This window comes from Saimiri boliviensis, chromosome 1, assembly GCF_048565385.1.
Source record: "Saimiri boliviensis isolate mSaiBol1 chromosome 1, mSaiBol1.pri, whole genome shotgun sequence".
Lineage (NCBI taxonomy): Eukaryota > Metazoa > Chordata > Mammalia > Primates > Cebidae > Saimiri > Saimiri boliviensis.
Genome location: NC_133449.1, coordinates 230,871,343 through 230,895,782, shown reverse-complemented (window position 1 = coordinate 230,895,782; position 24,440 = coordinate 230,871,343). Strand labels below are relative to the sequence as shown.

General features: G+C 40.4%; 2 pseudogenes; both read right to left on the bottom strand.

The window, feature by feature from the left end:
- Nucleotides 1-3,392: 3,392 nt before the first annotated feature.
- LOC101046456 (GTP-binding nuclear protein Ran-like) lies at nt 3,393-3,784 on the bottom strand (annotated as a pseudogene).
- Nucleotides 3,785-3,966: 182 nt separating this feature from the next.
- Nucleotides 3,967-24,440, bottom strand: LOC101046141 (putative protein FAM10A4; annotated as a pseudogene).

The following is a 24,440-nucleotide window of genomic DNA, read 5'->3' as shown; positions in this document are numbered from 1 at the left end:
CCAGCAACTCCATCTCAAAAAAAGAAAAGAAAAGAAATAGCCTTTTGGCTAAACAGAAATATCATATGACCTAAAATTCTGCTCCTGGGCATACACTCATGAAAACTGAGAACATGTTCAGACAAAAACTTGTACACAAATGTTCACAGATTAGCATTGTTCATAGTCATCAAAAAGTGGAATCAATGCAAATATCCATTAGCTGATGAGTAGATAAACAAAATGTAGTATATCCATACAATGGAATATTAGTCAGCCATAAAAAGAATGAAGTACCGGCATATTTTACAACATAGATGAGCTTTAAAAACATTATGCTGAGTGAAATAAGCCAGACTCAAGAGGCTATATATTGTATGATTTCATTTGTATGAAATACCCAAAATAGGAAAATCCACTGAGACAGAAAGAAAATTAGCAGTTGCTTGGGGTTAGAGGTAAGAATTATGAAATGTTCTGAAATTAGATAGTGGTGATGGCTTCATAACCTTATGAATGTACTAGAAATCACTGAATTGTGGCCGGGCATGGTGGCTCAAGCCTGTAATCCCAGCACTTTGGGAGGCTGAGGCGGGTGGATCACGAGGTTGAGAGATCAAGACCATCCTGGTCAACATCGTGAAATCCCGTCTCTACTAAAAATACAAAAAATTAGCTGGGCATGGTGGCACATGCCTGTAATCCCAGCTACTCAGGAGGCTGAGGCAGGAGAATTGCTTGAACCCAGGAGGCGGACGTTGCGGTGAGCCGAATGGTGCCATTGCACTCCAGCCTGGGTACCTGGGTAACAAGAGCAAAACTCCGCCTCAAAAAAAAAGAAATCACTGAATTGTATACTTTAAAATGGTGAATTCAGTGGCATGTGAATTGTATTTCAATTTTTTTTAAAAAACTTTGTACATGTTTTCTATAGCAGCACAGGCAATTTTTAGGATAAAATCCTATAAGTGGGATTGGTGGGTTAAAGGTCGTATACAATTTTAGTATGTAATTTTGATAGATTTTGCCGAATTTTCCCATAGATTTGTTGCCAATTTGTCATTAACAAGTTAAGAGAATCTGTTTCCCAATAGCCTTACCAGTAGCATGCATTGTCAAACTTTCAGAGTTTTGTCAAACTGATAGATTAAAAAATGGTATCTGGGTGTAGTTTTAATTTGCTGCTCTCTCATTATGGCTGAAATTGAGCTTTTATTCTTTTTGCCTATTTCCTGCAAAATAAATTTAATCTATTTGAAATACTTGTTTATACTGCCATGTTTTGTTACATAAGAATCTGTAATTCTTATGGTAGGGAAGAATTTGTTCTGTTTCCAGACCTCTCCACAATTTCAGTTCTACCCTACAGTCTAGTATATAATTATTCAAATTAGCGATGATTCTCTTTGGCAACAAATTGAACCTTTGCAGAAAATGAACCAAATGCCATAAAAGGAAAATAAAAGCTGACTTTTGAGCCTTTGAATCTGAGCTTTTGAAAACCAAACAAAAGGTTACAGCCTCTCCAAATTACTGATTACAAAATAGTCTATGAATCCTGACATTTGATTTTTCCCCATCCCGAGGGTTAAATTAATGAGTTGTAGCTCTTTCTTCTAGCAAGAAAAATAGACCATATAAACACTAGTCATTCCCTAAATACATTTATTTGCATAGCTCTTTCCATCAGTGAAGATTATTCCTCCATCTGTATAATAACTTGGATCATAAACATGCCCATTTTCAGGGTAGAAAAACAGATTCTGATGAGAACTCCAAGTTGAGATTAATTGCAAGGCTGCCTGCCAAGAACACGTGGCTAGTCTGATTTTCAGTAGCAATACTTTAGACCCTACTATTTCCAAACAAATGTTTTAAGTCTAGTCTTTTAAGTATCCAAATAAATTTAGTACCCAACTAAATTTATTTTTAAGTGGATACATAACTCAATAGTTTCCTTGTGCTTCACACCAAATGGTCCTCTTAATAGCATTTTCCCTCCCTAGATCTGAGCTCTTGTCTCTTGAGTCTTAGAGAAGCTGTTGAAGATCATGGCAACAACTGAATCAGAGCTGGGATATAATGAGAGCTAACATTTCTGGAGAACTTGCTGTGTGCCAGGCTCAGTTATAAAAACTTTCACTTATGTGGGCCGGGTGCGGTGGCTCAAGCCTATAATCCCAGCACTTTGGGAGGCCGAGGCGGGTGGATCACGAGGTCAAGAGATCCAGACCATCCTGGTCAACATGGTGAAACCCCGTCTCTACTAAAAACACACAAAAAAATTAGCTGGGCATGGCGACGCGTGCCTGTAGTCCCAGCCACTCAGGAGGCTGAGACAGGAGAATTGCCTGAACCCAGGAGACGGAGGTTGCGGTGAGCCGAGATCGCGCCATTGCACTCCAGCCTGGGTAACAAGAGTGAAACTCCGTCTCAAAAAAAAACCAAAAAAAGAAAACACACACACACACACACACACACACACACACACACACACACAAAACAATAACAACAAAAACCTTTCAGTTATGTTAACTAATTTACCTTTCACAGCAGCATATGAGATATAGGTTATAATTATTGCCATTTATACTGAGGAAGAAACCAAAGCACCTTGCCTGAGGTCACCCAGTTGGAAACAGAGTTAAGATTCCAACCTACAAAGTCTGATTCTATTGCCTATGTTCCTAACCACTACTCTATATTAAATCTCTGGGGCAATCCAATTCATCACCCATTTCATAAACAAAGTGCTCCCTGTTCCTGGTTTAATAGTATATAAGGGAAAATGGGACAATAATTTTCCTCTGTCAAATTTTACATGGATTATGAATTAGCCCAGGCTGGGTGAGTCCAGAGAAATTACAACATAATTGGTTTTGGGAACCATATATCTAGGCTTGTCCAATGAGATAAATAAAAATATAGGACACACAATTAAATTTGAATTTTGGATAATTAATGAATAATTCATTAGTATAAGTATGTTCCATGCAATACTTGGGATAAATTTATGCTAAGAAATTATTTATTGTTTATCTGAAATTCACATTTTTTTTTCAGATATTTGAAATACAACTTTATTCTGATTCTAAACGAAAAGGAATGGGAATGACAGTAACAAACAAGATTTCACCACTGAATATTGTGATATGAATGCAGCAGTCTCATATCTGAAACTCAGGGAATCAGCTGCGTTCCAAACAGCTAAATATGCAGATCCAAACAATGAAGGTATATTTTAAACTGCCACATTCACTCCGAAGCCCACTCATCTCCTTCAGCATCCCACAGATGAAGCACATGTCCCGCTTAGCTAGATAACAATGAAGTGGCACACACGCTGCACCGCTGACATCGCGGGACAGCTGCCGATAAAACCAGACTTCGGACGCGGGGCTCCTGCTTCATTCTCACAGGTCGTCATCCTCATCCTCATCCGGGAGAGCAGTGGTTCCAGCAGCCTCTAAGTCGTGCTCACACTGCGCTGCCAAAGCTGGGTCCAAGACCACCCCCGGCGGGGCAAGAGCAGGCACGGCAACGGATTCCAAATTAGGGTCTCCAAGGAGCTTCCTAGCAAGCCAGAGGAAGGGCTTTTCAAAGTTGTCGTTACTTTGGCAGAAATGTCGTAGTACTGAAGATTCTTCTTTCGGTGGAAGACAATGGATTCTGCCTTCACTTTCCCGTCCTTAATGTCCACTTTGTTGCCACATAACAGGATGGGGATGTTCTCACGCACTCGCACCAGATCTCTATGCCAGTGAGGCACGTTCTTGTAAATAACTCTGGATGTTACATCGAACATTATGATGGCACACTGGGCCTGGAGACAATAGCCATTCCCCAGTCCGCCAAATTTCTCCTGGCCGGCCGTGTCCCGCGCATTGAACTTAACGGGTCCTCTGTTAGTGTGGGACACTAGGGGATGAACCTCAACACCCAAGGTGGTTACATGCTTCTTCTCAAATTCACCAGTCAAATGACATTTCACAAAGGTCGTTTTTCCGGCACCACCATCACCAACCAATACAAGTTTAAACTGGACCCGGGGCTCTCCCTGCGCACCATCGCGGCATTCCTTCCAGAAGGGTCTACGCGCCCGTCCGACTGAGGCTGGAAAGATGGCGGAAGCCTGAAATTCAAATTTAATGAAGCACTTTGTATTTTATCTAGTGACCCTACATACACTAAAAGGTAAAATATTAAATGCGTGCCTTAAGGGCACTTTTACTTCTTATTGTATTCAGTTCTATATCATTTGAATTATGTATAGTTTACCGAGATTCTCAAAACCTTTCCTGAAACCTCTAGCCAACCTCAGCTTATACCCATGACTGAACCAGTCTTTGTTTTGTTTTTTCTTTTTTCTTTCTTTCTTTCTTTCTTTTTTTTTTTTTGACAGAGTCTCTCTCTGTCACTCAGGTGGAGTGCAGTGACGTGATCTTGGCTCATTGTAACCTCTACCTCACAGGTTGAAGCGATTCTCCTGACTCCATTTCCTGAGTTGCTGGGATTACAGGCGCATGCCACCATGCCCTGCTAATTTTTGTATTTTTTAGTAGAATGGGGTTTCACCACGTTGGCCAGTCTAGTCTCTAACTCCTGACCTCAAGTGATCCACCCACCACAGCTTCCCAAAGTGCTGGGATTACAGGTGTGTATCATGGCACCCAGCCTGAACCAGTCTTTGACAATGTCAAATTACCACAACTTGCTGGGTTTTTCCCAGAGGAGCAAATACTTTTGCAAAACAAAAAATGGATTATGTTTATAATAATAAATATTAAAGCTAACAATTGTTATATACCAGGTATAATTGTGAGAACTTTAGATAGAATAACTAATTCACAATATAACTCTGGGAGGTAGGTACTATTATTACACCATTTTACAAATGACAAAACCTAAACAATAGTGAGATTGACTAATTTACCCCAAACAATTTATAATCTATTTGGTACTACACTGTTGAATATGGTAGCCACTAACCATATGTGGCAATTTCAGTGAAAATGAAATAAAGTTTAGTTCCTCAATTACAGGCCATATTTCAAGTGCTCGGTAGCCACATGTGTCTAGTGGTTACCATACTGGACAGCCCACATAAAACGATTCCAGCATTGCAGGCAGGGCCAGCTTCATGGACATGTGATGTGTAGTTTCGAAGGGCCCCAAGCCTAGGAGGGTCCAGGCTTGGTTAATAACTTGCTGTTGTTGTCTTGCGTAGTTATAATAATTTTTTAACAAGAGGTCCTGCACTTTTATCTGGCACTGGGACCAGCATGCTATGGAGTGGGTCCTGATGGCAGAAGGTTTATTGGACAGCACTGTTGTGCATCAGGAAGTAAAGAAGATGGAGTATAATTGGGATAGACCTTATTGATGAAGGAGGATTTGAACTGTGCAGTGCTGCCAAGAGCTAGTTCCTACTGCCTAGAGTAAAAACACTTTTTCCAGCATTCCCTTTCTCTAAAGTGCCAATGAAATTAAAACCTTCACACAGAATTTATATACATGTAGGAAGTAAAACTTCTGGCAATGGGGGAGAGGGGGTTAAAAAAAAAAGAAAGTAAAAATTCCTCTTCAAAGTTTCCCTTCTTGTTAAAGAAGAAGAATAATAAATGTTAGAAATAATAGTTTCTTTTAAAGACTAACTTTCTTCAAAGCCTTCTTGATTTTTGTTAGTAACTTTTTGTTAAGCCCTATCCTATGTAGGTGTTAGATATAAAAAGAATAAGTGCATTCTATGTCCTTGTACTTTAACCATGATATGTGTGCTAGATGTGCTCACAGGCACATAGTACATTCTATGTCCTTGAACTTTAACTAATATATTTTTTACTTTTCTAAGTCTTTCACAAGCAACTTCCTCTCTCTTTCTTTTTAGACTTCCTCTTTTCCTTTGTTCTCCATTGCCTTTACCAATTTAGAAGTTTTAAGTTGTTAGCCATTCAAGGTCAGTTTAGATTGTGAAGTCTGGCTCCAACCAACAGAGCTCAGACACAGCAGTAAAGACATAATGCATAAAGAATAAATATGCGCCGGGCGCGGTGGCTCAAGCCTGTAATCCCAGCACTTTGGGAGGCCAAGACGGGTGTATCCCAAGGTCAAGAGATCGAGACCATCCTGGTCAACATGGTGAAACCCCGTCTCTACTAAAAATAGAAAAAATTAGCTGGGCATGGTAGTGCGTGTCTGTAATCCCAGCTACTCAGGAGGCTGAGGCAGGAGAATTGCCTGAACCCAGGAGGCGGAGGTTGCGGTGAGCTGAGATCGTGCCATTGCACTCCAGCCTGGGTAACAAGAGCGAAACTCTGTCTCAAAAAAAGAAAAAAAAAAAAAGAGGCCGGGCGCGGTGGCTCAAGCCTGTAATCCCAGCACTTTGGGAGGCCGAGGCGGGTGGATCACAAGGTCAAGAGATCGAGACCATCCTGGTCAACATGGTGAAACCCCGTCTCTACTAAAAATACAAAAAATTAGCTGGGCATGGTAGTGCATGCCTGTAATCCCAGCTACTCAGGAGGCTGAGGCAGGAGAATTGCCTGAACCCAGGAGGCGGAGGTTGCGGTGAGCCGAGATCGCGCCATTGCACTCCAGCCTGGGTAACAAGAGCGAAACTCCGTCTCAAAAAAAAAAAAAAAAAAAAAAAAAAAGAATAAATATACCTGCCTTTTCTTGCTTCATTGTACTCTCATGGCAAGACTGTTAGTGAGTAGTACCCTTTCTGCAGAAAGTAAAATTGCCTTGCTGAGAAAACTTTTTGTCTGAATGCTGATTTTTCTTTGCAGTACCTAAGAACAAGCATTCTGTCTCTAACAATACATATGCAATATAGTTGGGTCCTGAGCCCCTTTGAGACTGCCCCTTGAGCTGACCAACTGTTCCTATCCCACTTCATCCCCCATGTCTGACCTGGAGCTCACCCGAGGGGGAAATTTCCCCAACAATCACTCCTAAAAAAAATACCTAACATTCAAAATCAGTGAATGTCTTTCAAGTGGAGGTAATTCTCTTGTGAACAAAGTAGTATTTGAATCTAGTCTTCCCAACTTCCTGAATACTCCCAGATAAAGCACTAAATGAGGAGGCAAGGCACTGCCTAGACTCATAGTTGCCCTATAAATGCTAACAACCAAAACATGCTGACTCATCTTGACTACAACATAATTCCATAAAATATCATTTTCCCACATAACAAAGTTTTCATAATTAGAAGAGAGGTGGAACTGTTTTAACATACAAATCCTATGTCTGTTTTTTCACTTAATAGCATGTGAAATAAACTTACCCCATTATGACAATAGCTCTTAGAGAAGCACAGGATGTAGCCAGTAAAGATCTTTCTCTCGGCTCACTGCAACCTCCACTACCAGGTTTCAAGTGATTGTCCTGCCTCAGCCTCCTGAGTAGCTGGAATTACAGGCACCTGCCATTATGCCTGACTAATTTTTGTATTTTTAGTAGAGATAGGGTTTTAACATCTTGGCCAAGCTGATCTTGAACTCCTGATTTCATGATCCATCCACCTCTGCCTCCCAAAATGCTGGGATTACAGGCATGGGCCATCAAGCCCGGGCTACATCTGGCTAGTTTTTATATTTTTAGTAGAGATGGAGTTTCACCATGTCGGCCAGGCTGGTCTCAAACTCCTGACCTCCAGTGATCCACCCGCCTTGGACTCCCAAAGTGCTGGGATTACATAAACCACCACGCCCAGCTTGAAACTAATCTTAAAAGATGAATGGGTGGTCAGCAGAGGGAAAAGTATAAGCAAATACCTAGATCTATTAATTGCACAGTGCCAGAGTTTTAGGGGTACTGAAATTGCTTAGTATAGGAGATGAGAGGGTGATTTCAAGACTAATGGGCTTAGAGAAATAGATAGGTGTCTGATAATAAAGGATTTACTGTGCTAGTTGCATGGACTTTATCCTGTACTTATTGGGGAGCTATTCAAGGATTTTAAAATGAGGCTTCGAACGGGCCATGTTAGCTTTTGAAAAACTTAATCTTGCAGCTGTGAGAGAGCACAGAGACTGGACAAGAGGAGAGTATATTTGCAAGAACGGCAGTTGACTGAAGGAGGGGTGAGGCTATGTGACAGGGGTTAGGGAGACCAAAGCCACAACAGTGCTTGTAGGTTGTCTGTGGGAGTGGGAGTAGGAAGGCAATTTGGGAGTCAGTTTTTCATCCAGACTGTATTGGAGTGGATGGTTTTCCAGGAATCTTTCATTCTAGCAAACAATGTTACACAGAGATTTCATTCAAACTAATTATGTTTAATTTTAGTGAGGTTTCTACAGAGATGAATATGTAAAAGAAAACCAGAGAAAAGTGCACATTTACTTAAGAGAGAGATACTGGTTAAAAAGAAGTAGAAATAAATAAATCTGCAAGGAAAAAATCATGGAAAAAATGAGAAAACAATTTTTTTTTTCGAGACGGAGTTTCGCTCTTGTTACCCAAGCTGGAGTGCAATGGCGCCATCTCGGCTCACCTCAACCTCCGCCTCCTGGGTTCAGGCAATTCTCTTGCCTTAGCCTCCTGAGTAGCTGGGATTACAGGCACGTGCCACCATGCCCAGCTAATTTTTTGTATTTTTAGTAGAGACGGGGTTTCACCATGTTGACCAGGATGGTCTTGATCTCTTGACCTCATGATCCGCCCACCTCAGCCTCCCAAAGTGCTGGGATTACAGGCGTGAGCCACTGTGCCTGGCCAATAATTTTTTTTTTTTTTTTTAATGAGTGAAGAAAGAAAAAAGAGTAGAGGAGAATATAAAGAAAACGGATTTTTTTTCCTATTTATGTATTCGCATTTCCTTTTGCATACATTTACACTATGTTTTGGAAATAATATATTGACAATCCAGAATGTTAATTCACGGAAGACAGCAGATTCTGAACCACGTTTCATCAAGATCTGAAAGTGACTTCTGCTCATAACAGCACTGTTCTTGAATAATAACACCCCTACCTGAGAACCCGAGTTTCACCATGTGGCACTCTCTCAACTTCCTAATGTTACTTAATCTAGAAAGAAATCATTATGTCTATTTTATAGAAAAGAGTCCTGAGACATTAAAATGGTTACTTGTACATATTACATGTTAGATATTTGATTTTGTTAGTCATTTATTATTCATCCTTTCTTTGATTGTTGCAGTAATTTTCATGGGCATTCTGAAATCCCCTCAAATTCCAGTTCTCTTTCTCTTGGACCAAGTGCACCCTCCTTAGAGTTTTTTCCTTAGACACAGAAATTATTGCTGCTATTTCTTTAAGTCTGCCTATGCTGATCTTTAGGCAAATAATGATTTATCTTGGACCGTGGTACTTTTTATGCATGTCTGTAAAAAACAATTTTGGTTGAAAGATTCTATGTAAAAACATGCTTTACTATTATTATCTTCATAAAGCTGCCATGGAATAAATAAATATTAACATGGAAAGCATAATAGCAATGTTGTATTATTTTATTTTACAATTTTTATTATTGGAATGTAAGAAAATATAGAAAAGCACAAAGAAAAATAATAGTTGCCATGTGCCTGTAGTCCCTGCTATCTGGGAAGAAGAGTCAGGAGGCTCACTTGAGCCAAGCAATTGCAGGCTGTAGTGTGCTGTGGCAAAGCTTGTGATTAGCCACTGCACTCCAGCCTGAGCAACATGGTGAGACCCTGTCTCAAAAATCATCAATATCATCATAATCATCAATATTATTGTCATTATCATCCATATTCACACCATCTAAAACCAATGACTATTATTATATTAGCATGTTTTCATATTTTTAAAAGAAAAATTAGTTTACTCCCAGACTTACAGGAATTCAAGTAACAGAATTGCACAAAAATAAAAGTTTAAAAATCAGTTCTAGTCTACCACCCAGAAATTACCATGATTAGCTTTAGAATAATATGCATTAGCCATAGACTGTGTATATATGCACGTTCTTCTTCTTCTTTTTTTTTTTTTTTTTTTTTTTTTTGAGACGGAGTTTCGCTCTTGTTACCCAGGCTGGAGTGCAATGGCGCGATCTCGGCTCACCGCAACCTCCGCCTCCTGGGCTCAGGCAATTCTCCTGCCTCAGCCTCCTAAGTAGCTGGGATTACAGGCATGCACCACCACGCCCAGCTAGTTTTTTTATATTTTTAGTAGAGACGGGGTTTCACCATGTTGACCAGGATGGTCTCGATCTTTCGACCTCGTGATCCACCCGCCTCGGCCTCCCAAAGTGCTGGGATTACAGGCTTGAGCCACCGCCCACGGCCTATATGCACGTTCTTCTAAACACACATACAGATAGAAAGAATACCTTTATAAGCATGGGGTCATGCCATTTATATAAACATCTTAAAATTAAACTTACTTGAATTTAATAGAAGAGAAATTAAAGCAATGATTGAACTTCAAATAAATATTCCTCCGCCACAAGATACATTATTTCCTAAAGACTTATAAATACTCCAAAATATGAAAAGACTGCATTGTTGCACTTTTTATAAAGCGATGTTTTCATCGTGTGTATCATCAATGACTCCTTACTTTGAAAGATAAGAGCATTAACATCCTCACACTCCTACTCATATCTCCATCCTCTTCCTTCCCTAGTTCAAAACATTTACCTGTTATTTTTGTTTTCATAATTCTCATTATTTTTTGCAGGCACAGCTAACATATTGAAATATCCTCTGTCTACAACCTCTACATTCTCTATTATTATTATTATTATTATTATTATTATTTTGAGATGGAGTCTCACTGTTGCCAGGCTGGAGTGCAGTGGTGTGATCTCGGCTCACTGCAACCTCCACCTCTTGGGTTCAAGCGATCCTCCTGTCTCAGCCTCTGGAGTAGCTGGGATTACAGGTACACACAACCATGGCCAGCTAATTTTTTGTTTGTTTGTTTTGTTTTGTTTTGAGACGGAGTTTTGCTCTTGTTACCCAGGCTGGAGTGCAATGGCACGATCTCGGCTCACTGCAACCTCTGCTTCCTGGGTTCAGGCAATTCTCCTGCCTCAGCCTCCTGAGTAGCTGGGATTACAGGCATGCACCACGATGCCCAGCTAATTTTTTGTATTTTTAGTAGAGACGGGGTTTCACCATGTTGACCAGGATGGTCTCGATCTCTTGACCTTGTGATCCACCCGCCTTGGCCTCCCAAAGTGCTGGGATTACAGGCTTGAGCCACCGTGCCCGGCTTAATTTTTTTATTTTTAGTAGAGATGGGTTTTCACCATGTTGGCCAGGATGGTCTCAATCTTGACCTCGTGATCTCTCCACCTCAGCCTCCCAAAGTGCTGGGATTTTAGGCGTGAGCCACCTCAATTATTTTTTATATGGAAGTAGTTAATCCTGAAAAGTCCCTCTCCTCACTGTCAACTACTAACCTAAAACTGCCACCACAACCCAGTCTTGGCTGCTCAAGACTTTCTTCTCCTGCCCCTGTCTCTCTAATAAGGCCCGTGAGAAAGGTAAATGGAAAAATACCTAGAGGATGAGCAGAGCAGCTCCATAATATCACTTAGCTTGACGGGGGAGGGAAAGAAGCTGTGAACACACATGCATTAATAATTTTGACCCTGTATAACTTTTTGTAACACTACAATTTTCTCAAATAATAGATATAGACAATAGAACTCAGATGATGCAACTGGCTTCTGAGAACTTACTGAAGAAGTTGGGGCAGAAGGTCCAGGGAGAGTAGGGTCAAAGGCAGGGAGTGAAGGGAAGGGCATTTTGTCTCTAGTGCTGCAGCGCACAGCAGAAGAGCTGGGCCCAGGACCCCCACTTCAGGGCAGTGCAGCCAGCCCGCTCATCTCCGGGCTTCCTAGCTCAGTACTCATAGCTAAGCAGCTGGCTTGACAGCAGGGAACATTCAGTTAATGGTAGTTCAGAGGAATTGCTTGCTGTGTTTGCAGCTGTTTCTTCTTGATAAAATAATTGTTGTTTCAAATGGCAAATTATTATGTAGAATCAGAATCAAATGAAAAAGCAGTGTTGTAGCAGTTTGATTTACTGGTATATAAATAAGTTTTGGGAAAAGAAGATACACATGAAAAAGTGTGATCATTGGCTGGGTGCAGTGACTCATGCCGGTAATTCCAGCACTTTGGGAGGCTGAGGTGGCTGGATCACTTGAGGTCAGGAGTTCAAGATCAGCCTGGCAAACATGGCAAAAATCCTGTCTCTACTAAAAATACAAAAATTAACCAGGTGAGGTGGTGCACACCTGTAGTTCCAGCTACTTGGGAGGCTAAAGCAGGAGAATGGCTTGAGCCTAGGAGGCGGAGGTTGCAGTGAGCTGAGACTGCATCATTGCACTCTAGCCTGGGTGACAGAGTGAGACTCTGTCTCAAAAAGAAAAAAAAGAGAAAAGAAAGGAAAAGAAAGAGGGAAGAAAAAGTATGATCATTATACATGGTGGATTAGCACTTTCCCAAAGATCAAAGATAACAATGCCGGGGAGATGTGACACAGGACTGAAGTAGCATGGTCACATGTCAAATCAATGCCTTCACATATTTTCCAACCCCGTTTCGTGGAAAGCACACACACTTGAGAATGATATATGGCAATCTGTTTTACCTATACTAAAAGCTCAGACACTGCTAGTAAGTATAGGCAAACTGTTAGAAACAGCTATGTGTATTATTTTTAAATATTTCAAAGGTCTTGTGCCGAGTGTCAGGCTGTGATTTGCCAGTAGTAACTATTAGTTGAAGAAAGAAATGAGTAAATGAGTGATGCAAATGAATGATTCATTTTTGTTGTTTTTGTTGCCTGTATCTACAAAGAGCAATTACGAGCATGCAGACCACTTAGGTGTAGAGTGAGACGGGAGTTTTAGGAATGTGGAAAGAACAGCAACTGAGTGAAAAAAGCAGAGGCTAGAAAAGGGATTTCAGAATGTGCTGTGTGCCGTGGTTTTCTCTCCCTATAATGCTTGGCCATGTTTCAGACCCTAACTAGGCTATAGATTGAAAATTCTTAGGCCAGGCATGGTGGCTTATGCCTGTAATCCAAGCACTTTGGGAGGCCAAGATGGGTGGATCGCCTGAGGTCAGGAGTTTGAGACCAGCCTGATCAATATGTTGAAACCCCAAAACCCCATCTCTACTAAAAATACAAAAAAATTAGTTGGGCCTGGTGGTAGGCACCTGTAATCGCAGCTACTTGGGAGGCTGAGGCAGGAGAATCACTTGAACCCAGGAGGCGGAGGTTGCAATGAGGCAAGATCGTGCCATTGTATTCCAATCTGGACAACAAGAGCAAAACTCCATCTCCAAAAAAAAAAAAAAGGAAAAAAAATTCTTAGTTCCTGTGTTATAGGAGGGATTGAAAAGAGTCGGGTAGCAAGAATCTCAGACCCTGGATGGCCCAGACATGGAGCTCGGATGACTAAGCTTGCTGAGCAGCAGAATTACCAGGCAGTGTGACTTGCTTCCAGGCTCTGATGAGGCTCTGCCAGCAGAGAAGAGTGTAACTCCCCTGAGGGTTCATTCACCAGGGCCTCATTGACCTAAAGAATGCTTCACCTTGTGCCTCTGCCTTGGCACATCCTGAAGAGGATCAGAGGGAAGTCACAGAAGGTCTTGCTCACTCAGATGTATTCTTTGTTTGTGCTGCTCACATTCCATTTTGAGTTTTCATAAAAGTTATGATAGAATAAATCAGTCTGTGCATTTCATTTTTATCACTACATTCCCAAACCCAGTCATTTCAGACTGGGTTTGGAGACACCTAAAACCGCTTTCATAGTTTTGGCCTGTGGTCAGTGTTCATTCATAATACTCTATACCTCTTATTTCATTTGCTGATATTCCTGCTTTGCCCTTTTCTTTCCATATTGTTTTAAGCTTCCTGCAAGTGCTTTTTTTTCTCCTCGGTGCCAATTAATGGAATTCCAGGGCTTGGCCTTTGAACTTCTAGACTTCTAACTGTTCTCTCTTCCTGCAGTTTTTGAAAAGCAGGTAGTATTTTGGATCATAAAACTGTCCTTGCAAAAGTTATTTCAAAGAATTTTTTTCTTAAAGGGTCAGATAGTAAATCTTTTTGGCTTGCAGGCTGTATGAGACTACTCAACTCTGGCATTATAGTGTGAAAGCAGACATAGGCAATATGCGTACCAATGGAAATAGCTGTGTTCCAATAAAGCTTTATTTACAAAAACAAGAGGCTGGGCTGAACAGTAGGTTGCTGACTCTGGTTGCCTATACTTTCTGTTAGACATCTAGATATCAGAGATTGTTGCTATGGCCTGTGAAAGTAATTCCCAGTCCTTAACAGGTTGTAAACTGGTTCTCATTCCTAATAATGTGCTTACCTCATAATAAAAACTTAAATTGATACCCTCATTTTCTGGAAGACATACATACTTATAAATTTTCTTTGTTGAACAGAACAGGATTTTTGGCCTTCTGTCTTTCCCTTGTGCATATAGGTAAAAGGCATCGATTGTGTCACAGGTTTAGTTCTTTAGAAGCAAAGAGAAAGGCAGAGCTTTGGAAGCCAGATGTTTTATTAGGAATCAACACTTACAAAAGGTAAGGAAAGGGGTCAGGTACAGTGGCTCACACCTGTAATCCTAGCACTTCAGGAAGCCAAGGTGGGCTGATTGCTTGAGTCCAGGAGTTCAAGACCAGCCTAGGCAACATGATGAAATCCTGTCTCTAGAAAAAATACAAAAAAAAAAAAAAAAAAAAAAAATGAGCCAGGTGTGGTGGCGGGCACCGGTACTCCCAGCTATTTGGGAGGCTGAAGTAGGAGGATTGCTTGAACCTGGGAGGCAGAGATCGCAGCAAGCTAAGATCATGCCACTGCACTTCCTCTTGGGTGACAGAGCAAGACACTGTCAAAAGAAAAAGGAAAGAAAAAAAGAGAAAAAGAAGGGAAGGAAGGAAAGAAGGAAGGAAGGAAAGAGAAAGAAAGAAGGAAGGGAGGGAGAGAGGAAGGAAGAAGAGAAAAAGGAAGAAAGGAAGGAAGGAAGAGAGGGAGGAAGGGAGGGAGGGAAGAAGGAAGGAAGGAAGGGGAAGGATGTGGGACTGGGTGGAGGGAGGAGTAGAACTGCTATGTAGACTCAAAAAGCCTCATCTGATCTGTCACAGAAAGCTGATGGAATAGTATCAAGTGTCTAAGGCTTTATTATACCTTCACATAATCACCAGATGCACACAGCCGTAGGAAGAGGAAGACTTTGGGTAAAGCAGCTTTCTGGAAAAAGCTCATCACTAAAGACATCTGCTGACTGCCTACCCATTGCTGGCCATCAAGTCCTTTCTTGAAGAGGCATCTGGGCAGGGAATCTTCGTATCTACCACAGAGAGCTAAATGGGATAAGAAAACAAAAAGTCTGAAAGTGTGCCTTACATAAGTTAACATCAGTGTTGGAGTAACTTGAAGAAAAACAACCATAGAGCCATTGAGCAAATTAATTTTATCATTTTTATGCTGTTTTCTCTTTTTGTATATAGAAATATCCCTTTTTTTTGAGATGGAGTTTTGCTCTTGTCACCCAGGCTGGAGTGCAATGGTGTGATCTTGGCTTCCTGCAACCTCCACCTCCTGGGTTCAAGTGATTCTCCTGCCTCAGCCTCCCAAGTGGCTGGGACTACAGGCACACACCACCATGCCCAACTAATTTTTGTATTTTTGGTAGAGACGGGGTTTCACCATGTTAGCTAGGCTAGTCTTGAACTCCTGACTTCAGGTCATCTGCCCGCCTCGGCTTCCCAAAATGCTGGGATTACAGGCATGAGCCACTGCATCCAGCCAGAAATATCCCTTTTCATGGAGAGAAGAAAGGACTGTGGGACACAGATATCATAATGGAGAAATATGTGGGCATTTTTGCTTTCCTCCTCTATTTTCTCACCCACTTTCCCTATCTTGCTATCATGCATCTTCTGTTCTGCCTTCTTCCATCACACTTCTTACTTGCTCCATTTTTCATTTACTAAGTAAATTATATACAAGACTATTAAATAGCTTCCTATATAAAGCAATATCCAGGGCTTACAATGGAGGTAAATTTCACAAACTACATGTAACATTTTCTTGTTTGGGGGCCACTAAGTTTAATGTTGCTACAAATATTCATGTACAAATTTTTGTGTGAATATATGTTTTCAGTTATCATGGTTGTGTACCTGTGAGTGGAATTGCTGGATTATATGGCACTATGTTTAGCTATCTGAGGAACTGCCAAACTGTTTTTCCAGAGGGACTGCACAATTTTACGTTCCCACCAGCAATATATGAGGGTTCCAGTTTCTCTATCCTTGTCAACACTGGTATTGTCTATCCTTTTCATTATAGCCATCATAGTGGGTCTGAAGTGGTATGTTTGTGATTTTGGTTTGCATTTCCCTAATAACTGATGGCGAATGTCATTTCATGCCTTGTTTCTTTGAGTTCTTTAAAAATGGTAGCCCTGGGAATTATAATTAATATAATAATTTACAACAATCTAATTTGGATCAACAGCAACTTAATTTCAATAGTACACAAAAACTTTGCCCCAATATAGCTCTATTCTGATCTTCTTTCTTTGTACTATTATTGTCATACAGATTACATATTTATATATTGTAAGCCCATCAATACAGTTTTGTAATTATTGCTTTATGCAATTATCTTTTTAATCAAATAGGAAAAGAAAAAAGTTACATAAAGTCTTTTTTTTTTTTTTTCGACTAGTTTCTATTACCTTTTTTTTTTTTTTTTAAATTGCATTTTAGGTTTTGGACATAAAGTCTTTTATGTTAAGCTATGTAGTTACCTTTCCTGGTGTTAAGGGGAGGTGTGCTAATGAGAAATTTGCTAGGTTTTTTCCCTTAATCTGGGAATATCTGAATTTTTCCTTTTTTTTTTTTTTTTTGGAGGTGAAGTCTCACTCTGACAGGCTGGAGTGCAGTGGTATTATCTTGGCTCACTGCAACCTCTGCCTCCCAGGTTCAAGTGATTCTTCTGCCTCAGCCTCCTGAGTAGCTGGGACTACAGGCATGTACCACCACACCCAGCTAATTTTTGTATTTTTATTAGAGACAGGGTTTCACAGTGTTGGCCACGAATCTTTCAGGATGATCTTGATCTCTTGACCTCGTGATCCACCTGCCTCAGCCTTCCAAAGTGCTGAGATTATAGGCATGAGCCACTGTGTCCAGACCTCCTTTTTAAAGAACAGTTTTGCTGGACATAGAATTCTTGGTCAACAGTCTTACTTTTTCTGTTTGTTTGTTTTTTGAGATGGAGTCTTGCTCTATTACCCAGGCTGGAGTGCAGTGGTGTGATCCCCGCTCACTGCAACCTCCACTTCCCAGGTTCAAATGATTCTTGTGCCTCAGCCTCCCAAGTAGCTGGGATTACAAGTGCCTGCCACCACACCCAACTAATTTTTGTATTTTTAGTAGAGACAGGGTTTCACTATGTTGGCCAGGCTGGCCTTAAACCCCTGACTTGAAGTGTTCTGCCCCTACTCTGCCTCCCAAATTTCTGATATTACAGGCATGAGCCACTGGAATTCTGGTTGACAGTCTCTCTTTCAGCATTTTGAATATGTTGTCCCACTGCCTTCTGGCCTCCATAGTTTCTGATAAGAAGTAAACTGTACATTTTATTGAGTATCCCTTATGCTTACTGAGTCATTTTTTCTCTTGCTGATTTCTGGATTCCCTCTTTGTCTTTTGACAATTTGCCTATGATGTGTCTAGGTTTAGATCTCTTTGAGCTTATTCTACTTGGAGTTTATTGCACTTCTTGGGTGTGTAAATTAATGTTTTTCAACAAATGTGCTTAGGTTTTCCTTATTTTTTTTTTTCTAATTACTTCATTTTTTCTATCTTTTAAAGACTCTCGGCCAGGCGTGGTGGCTCAAGCCTATAATCCCAGCACTTTGGGAGGCCGAGGCGGGTGGATCACGAGGTCAAGAGATCGAGACCATCCTGGTCAATATGGTGAAACCCCGTCTCTACTAAAAATACAAAAAATTAGCTGGGCATGGTAGCACGTGCCTGTAATCCCAGCTACTCAGGAGGCTGAGGCAGGAGAATTGCCTGAACCCAGGAGGCGGAGGTTGCGGTGAGCCGAGATCGCGCCATTGCACTCCAGCCTGGGTAACAAGAGCGAAACTCCGTCTCAAAAAAAAAAAAAAAAAAAAAAAAAGACTCTCATTATGTATAAGTTGGTATGTTTGATGATGTCCATAGGTCTCTTAGGATCTATTCATTTTAATTCCTTCTCTCTTTCTTTTCCATTCCTTAGACTGGGTAATCTCATTGATTCATTCCTTCAATTCACTGATTAATTCTTCATTCCTCTACCAATTCATATCTGCTGTTGAGCCCACTGAGCATGATTAATACGTGTTATTTTATTTAAAAATCATATATGTACCACATAAGCAGTGAATAATTATCTTTTTCACATTGACATGAAAGTTTTGAAAAAAATTATATTGTAAGCCAAAAACAAAATATTGTAGAAGGTATAATTTACATCAGCTACATTTTCAGATCACAAAATGCACTAAATTTACCACTTTAAAAGGAAAAAAAACTCTATTTAAAATAACTGTTGGGTAAAAAAAAGAATTAAAATGGAAATTACAGATCATCTGAACATTAATAATAATAAAAAACACATGGAAGTGTTCCTATATTTAGAGGACAATTTATATATGCAAGTGCTTTTATTATTTAAAACATTTTAAATCTAAGCATCCATCTCAAGAATGTGAAAAAAATTGCAAAATTAAAAAAGTTAGGCCAGACAGGGTGGCTCATGCCTGTAATTTCAGCACTTTGAGCCCAGGAGTTCAAGACCAGCCTGGGCAATATGGCAAAACCACATCTCCACAAAAAATACAAAAAATTAGCCAGGCATGGTGGCACACACCTATAGTCCCAGCCATTCATCAGGCTGAGGTGGGAGAATCACCTGAATCTGGGAAGTTGAGGCTGCAGTGAGCTGTGTAATCACACCACTGCACTTCAGCCTGAGCAAAGGAGAGAGACCTTGTGTCAAAAAGAAAAATTATGGCCGGGCGTGGTGGCTCAAGCCTGTAATCCCAGCACTTTGGGAGGCCAAGGCGGGTGGATCACGAGGTCAAGAGATCGAAACCAACCTGGTCAACATGGTGAAACCCCGTCTCTACTAAAAATACAAAAATTGCCTGGGCATGGTGGCGCATGCCTGTAATTCCAGCTACTCAGGAGGCTGAGGCAGGAGAATTGCCTGAACCCAGGAGGCGGAGGTTGCGGTGAGCCGAGATCGCGCCTTTGCACTCCAGCCTGGGTAACAAGAGTGAAACTCCATCTCAAAAAAAAAAAAAAAGAAAAAAAGAAAAATTATGAGTAATGAAAGTTGTAGACAAATGAATTAGAGAAATAACTAATCTATAAACCCCCAAAAGTGCTTTTTAAAAAATTGTATCTTATGGTTTTGGTCTTGACAATGATTCTTTATAATGACTAAAAATATAGACATATTTTGGTCCAAGCAGGTCTTTCATAGATAAACTGGACCACATGGAGTACCTTATTACGTAGTCGACACTACTATAATTGCTCTCCAAATATAATAGTGCTTAATTTTCAATAGTTTCCATTTAATTATATTTTTGCTTCATTTACACAAATGTTGTTTGAATAATCCATTCAGCCATCTCTACGGTGGAAGTGTGTTATGAGTATTTTTAAACAGAATAAATTAAAGTATATACTATTTGAAATAGAAAACATAAACATGTTCTTCCCTATAACTAGGGTTTTGAACTTTGGATTCTCTGTAGCACTAACTGACCTTCTGGACAACTAAGCCACAGGAGAATTCAGCCAGCCAGGGCTCAGCAGGCCCGTAATCACACACCGGTGTTTCTGATGCCTCAGGGAAACTGCTAAAACTTGAAAAACGTGTGGGAAGGTGGTAAGCAGCTTTTGCATCCATAGAAGTTGAAATTTGTTCTTGAATCTGGAATCACCCTCCTCTTTTTTCTGAATCTGACTACTTTGGTGAACTTTTAAAATCATATTGTTTTAAACAAGTACCTCATCGCTTCTCGGCCTTTTGGTTAAGATCAAGTGTAAACAAGTACCTCACCATTGTTCTTATGGACACACAGAATGGAAAGCAGACGTTTCTGATTGAGTTATTAAATTTTGTTTAACAAATAAGGTGTATTATGTCTTTCTATAATGAGGGCACTATAGAGTTAAAGGGGAAAAAATATTTCTACTAATTCAAAAATAATTGTTTTTGAGAGATGAGTACCTTTTTACTCAGTTATTTCCTCACAGGAAATCATGAGACTAGGACCATGCCAGAGGGAACACATAGTTCTAATTTCCTCCTCACTGCATAATGAAAGAAAGACTGAAATGAAACAGCATTGCACCATGGCAGCTTTCCACAGACCAGTTGGTTAATATGTCACGTGTGATGCTGTTTGTAATTGAATGAGCCCAAGTTTGGGAAATGTACTGTCAACTACAGGATTTACTTTGTATAGGTGATGGGGAACAGAGGATCCCTGGGAATGAAGGTGGGGAAATCTCACAGAAAATGGTAGACCCATTGTCAACTTTTTGGATGAAGAAATAAAGAAGGCCTTGGGCTAGGAAAAGAGAAGACTTCGTCTTCTCTCTTGGTTGGTGGCAGTGGGACCTAAGTGGATAAGAAGGACATGATAGAGATTCATGACTGTGAAAGATAAGATGGCATTGTTCACTTGTGACATACTAAAGACAAAAAAGAGAAATGGCTGCAGGGGATCTCAGTGCCAGACAATAGCTGATTGACTCTAGGACAAATATCTAAATTTGCATCTTATATATTTTTGTGTGTGTGTTTTAATTCCCCTTTAATATTTTCAAGTAAAATTTTAGGTCCTGCAGTCAATTGCTATGTAAGTTGTGGAGCGCTAAGGAACAGGCCTGTACTTACAGCTAAAACAGAGTCATGTAGAAGTGTGAGTTTTCCCCATTTTTCCCTCTCCCTTGAAGTCAACTTAGGGGTAGCTGTCAGAAAAGTGAGTGGGCATCATGGCTGAGTGAAGACTATTTGTCACACACCAGGCAACAGCTAAAGTGAGAGTGGTTGTTATTGCCAATGTGAAACAGCTTCTTCATAATATTCCATGGAGAGGAAATTGGTTGAGGGGTGGGGAGATATTCTGATATTATAGAAGGGATTGACTATCTGTTCAGTAGATACTTTAATTAGAGTAAGTCAGTAACTAGAAAGAGTCACTCATGCCAGTTAGGATAACTTGGTGATTAAATGGTAGTAGCTTGCAGTATTTTAGACTTACTAATGCCGTAAAAATTCATTTGAAGGAATAAATTACCCATGGTTGATAGCTATAATAAAATTATGATTCAAAAATGTCTAATATTGAGAAAGAATATGACAAGAACAGAACATTAACTTTTGCTACGCCAAAAAAAAAAAAAAAGTACATTTAAAATGAATGCAGCCTGCTTCCCATATGATTTTTTCCTATAAGGTCTTTGAGAAGATTGGCGGGACTTGCTGGCCATCAAGACTTGTAGACTAATATTTAAATGTCAAAAGCAGACGTTGTTTGGAGTCCGTTTATGGGCCAAAGGTACAAATTCCTCCTGTTTCCTAGGAAAATTCTAGGACACTGAAGATTGTTAATAATCCAGTGCTTTCTGTGATTTTTTTTGGCATGTCAGGATTCCCATTGTGTTGCTTAATACTCCTAAATACATGCTGAGGGGATTATTTGCTTACTACAATAGCACTGTGGGAAACAAGTTGATTTTCAAAGTATTGCAGTTCTTCAAAGGCACGTTTTAGAAATCAAATTAGAGATGGATAGCAAAGAGGGGAGGGCACATACCCTATATATATTATGTATAACATATAAACCATGTATAATATATAAAATATAATATATAATGTATGGAATATTAAAATACAATATTATATATGTTGTTCAGCATCAGCTTTGTCACAAAAATGTTGCAGTTCAGTTATTCTGTATATATACATAAAACATCCACACATTTTGACAATTGCAGATTGGTAGAATATTACAGCTTGTTTCTACACAGTTATGAATTTTACATGAGTCATAACAAGTTTTATGTACTTTGATACTGTATAGCTATTTTGATGAGCTAGAACAGGGTTGGCAAACTATGGCCTGAGGGCCAAATTTGGCCACATCCAAATTATCTACATTCCTGGAGTTAGTCAAACTACAAAGTTTAAGGGCACAGTCCCCCAGAGTGCTCCCACTTCCAACACTCACTGAAAGTTCAGGAGGTTCCGAAACCACCTTCAGATCTGATAATTTGCTAGAAGGATTCACGGAAGTCATTGAAAGCTATTACACTTATGGTTACAGTTTATCGCAGGGAAATAATGCAAATGAAAATTAGCCAAAGGAAGAGACAAAAAAGGACACAGTCTGGGAAGGTTCCAAATGTGAAGCTTTTCTTATCCTCTACCATTGACCTCCTGGGATTGATGTGTGACAATATGCGTGGAGTATTACCAACCAGGAAAATCAGCTGAGCTTTGGTGTCCACAGCTTTTAATTGGAGCTTCATTCTGTAGGCCTGATTGATTGATTGATTGAACTCAGTCTCCAGGTCAACTGATGCCTGTGACACAAAGCCCCCACTCTAAATCACTTGGTTTGTCTTTCAAAGACAATCCTATTAATTCTGACATAGATTACCTTCCAGAAGCATTTTGTACCTGTTGATCAAAAATAAATTAATCACAGATTTAACATAATTAATGCCACTATCAATGCTTAGTCTTATGACATTCATGAACAAATAATGCTGGTAAGAACATGGATGATATTTAGAGACTCTCCTTGGTAGGGCTGGCTTTAAACCTCTAATTTTGTCTGTTTAGTTTTATTTTGGGGAAAGAGTCAGAAGTACTGGGTTTAGCATTTCATCAACAAACTTTTGCTGAGCGCTTCCTTTCAGCAAAGCAATTGCCAGGCACACAGTTCTCCAATCTTTCTTGTATCTGTTTCAGACCACATGGGAGAAAAGAGGTGATTTACAAGCCAAGGCACAGAATTATTCCAGTCAAAACAGTTTATTCTAGATCCATAAAGCAATTTTACTGATAAGATTCATAACCTTTGGATTGCTCTGGTATGTTGACATATTTGCTGGGTTCTGAGCCATATCCTGGAAGGCCACCATAACTTCTGGATCCTGTATGGCTGCCAGAAACTCTGGATCATTAAGAATTTCAGCACTTTGGGAGGCCGAGGCGAGTGGATCACGAGGTCAAGCAATTGAGACCATCCTGCTCAACAAGGTGAAACCCTGTCTCTACTAAAAATACACAAATTAGCTGGGAGTGGTGGCACGTGCCTATAGTCCCAGCTACTCAGGAGGCTGAGGCAGAAGAATTACTTGAACCCAGGAGGTGGAGGTTGCAGTGAGCCGAGATTGCGGCATTGCACTCCAGCCTGGGTAACAAGAGCGAAACTCCTCTCAAAAAAAAAAAAAAAAAGAATTTCATTGAGTCCAAACGTTTCAGCCATTCCAGACATGCCCCCTCCCACTGCAGGCATTCCCCCTGGGAAAATTACCAGGTATCCCCCCAGGAAAGCACCTGGAAAAGAGCCTTACTGAGCTCCCGACTGTTGTCTGGCTTCTTCCTCCCTCTGGGCTCACTCATTCTCTTCTCGAGACATCTTAACTCTGTTCTTTCTTTGATCTCTCGCTCTTCACATTTTTGCTCGTATTTTCTCTAATGTTCTGCAATTTTCTATGCCCTAGGTAGAACTTCTTTCAGCGTTGCCCTGGCATCTTCATCATAATCCAATTTACAGGCGAGAACAAGGTCATGGGCTGCTTCCTCCCAGTGGCCTAGAAGTCTGTGTGCTTTCCCTAGCCACTTGTAAGGCTGAGAGGAATCAGGATTTGTTTCAATGGCTCTGTCACAGTCTCAAATGGCAGCATTTGGCTCAGCATTCGGCTTCTGTAATTTGATGAAGACACTGGCCCTCTTGGCATACAAAATGGCCAAGCGAGGATTCAGCTTGATGGTATCTGTGAATCAGTCAGTCAGTGGCTTTCCGCAGTTCACCATCATTTAGGGCTTCAGTAGCAGCCACTTTCTTATCATTTGCCTGATCCATCATCTCCTCTGTTGTCTCTGCATTCTCATCTCCCGTTTCTTGAGGGGCATCGGTGTCTGGTTCAATCACACCTTCATGATCAATTTCTAGATCACTTTCCTCACTTGATGGTTCATCTGCTTTTAAGTCTTCCTCCACCTTCTTATTATCAGGTTTTTCTTCCTTGGTATTTTCTTCTGATTTAGCTTTCTCAGTAGCAGGTGGTACTTTACCCGTCATGCTCTCCACCCACTCCCTCAGGAAGCACATTTCCTCCGTGTGCAGAATGCTCTGATCTTGCTTACACATTTTCACAAAGGCCCAAAGCTCACTCAT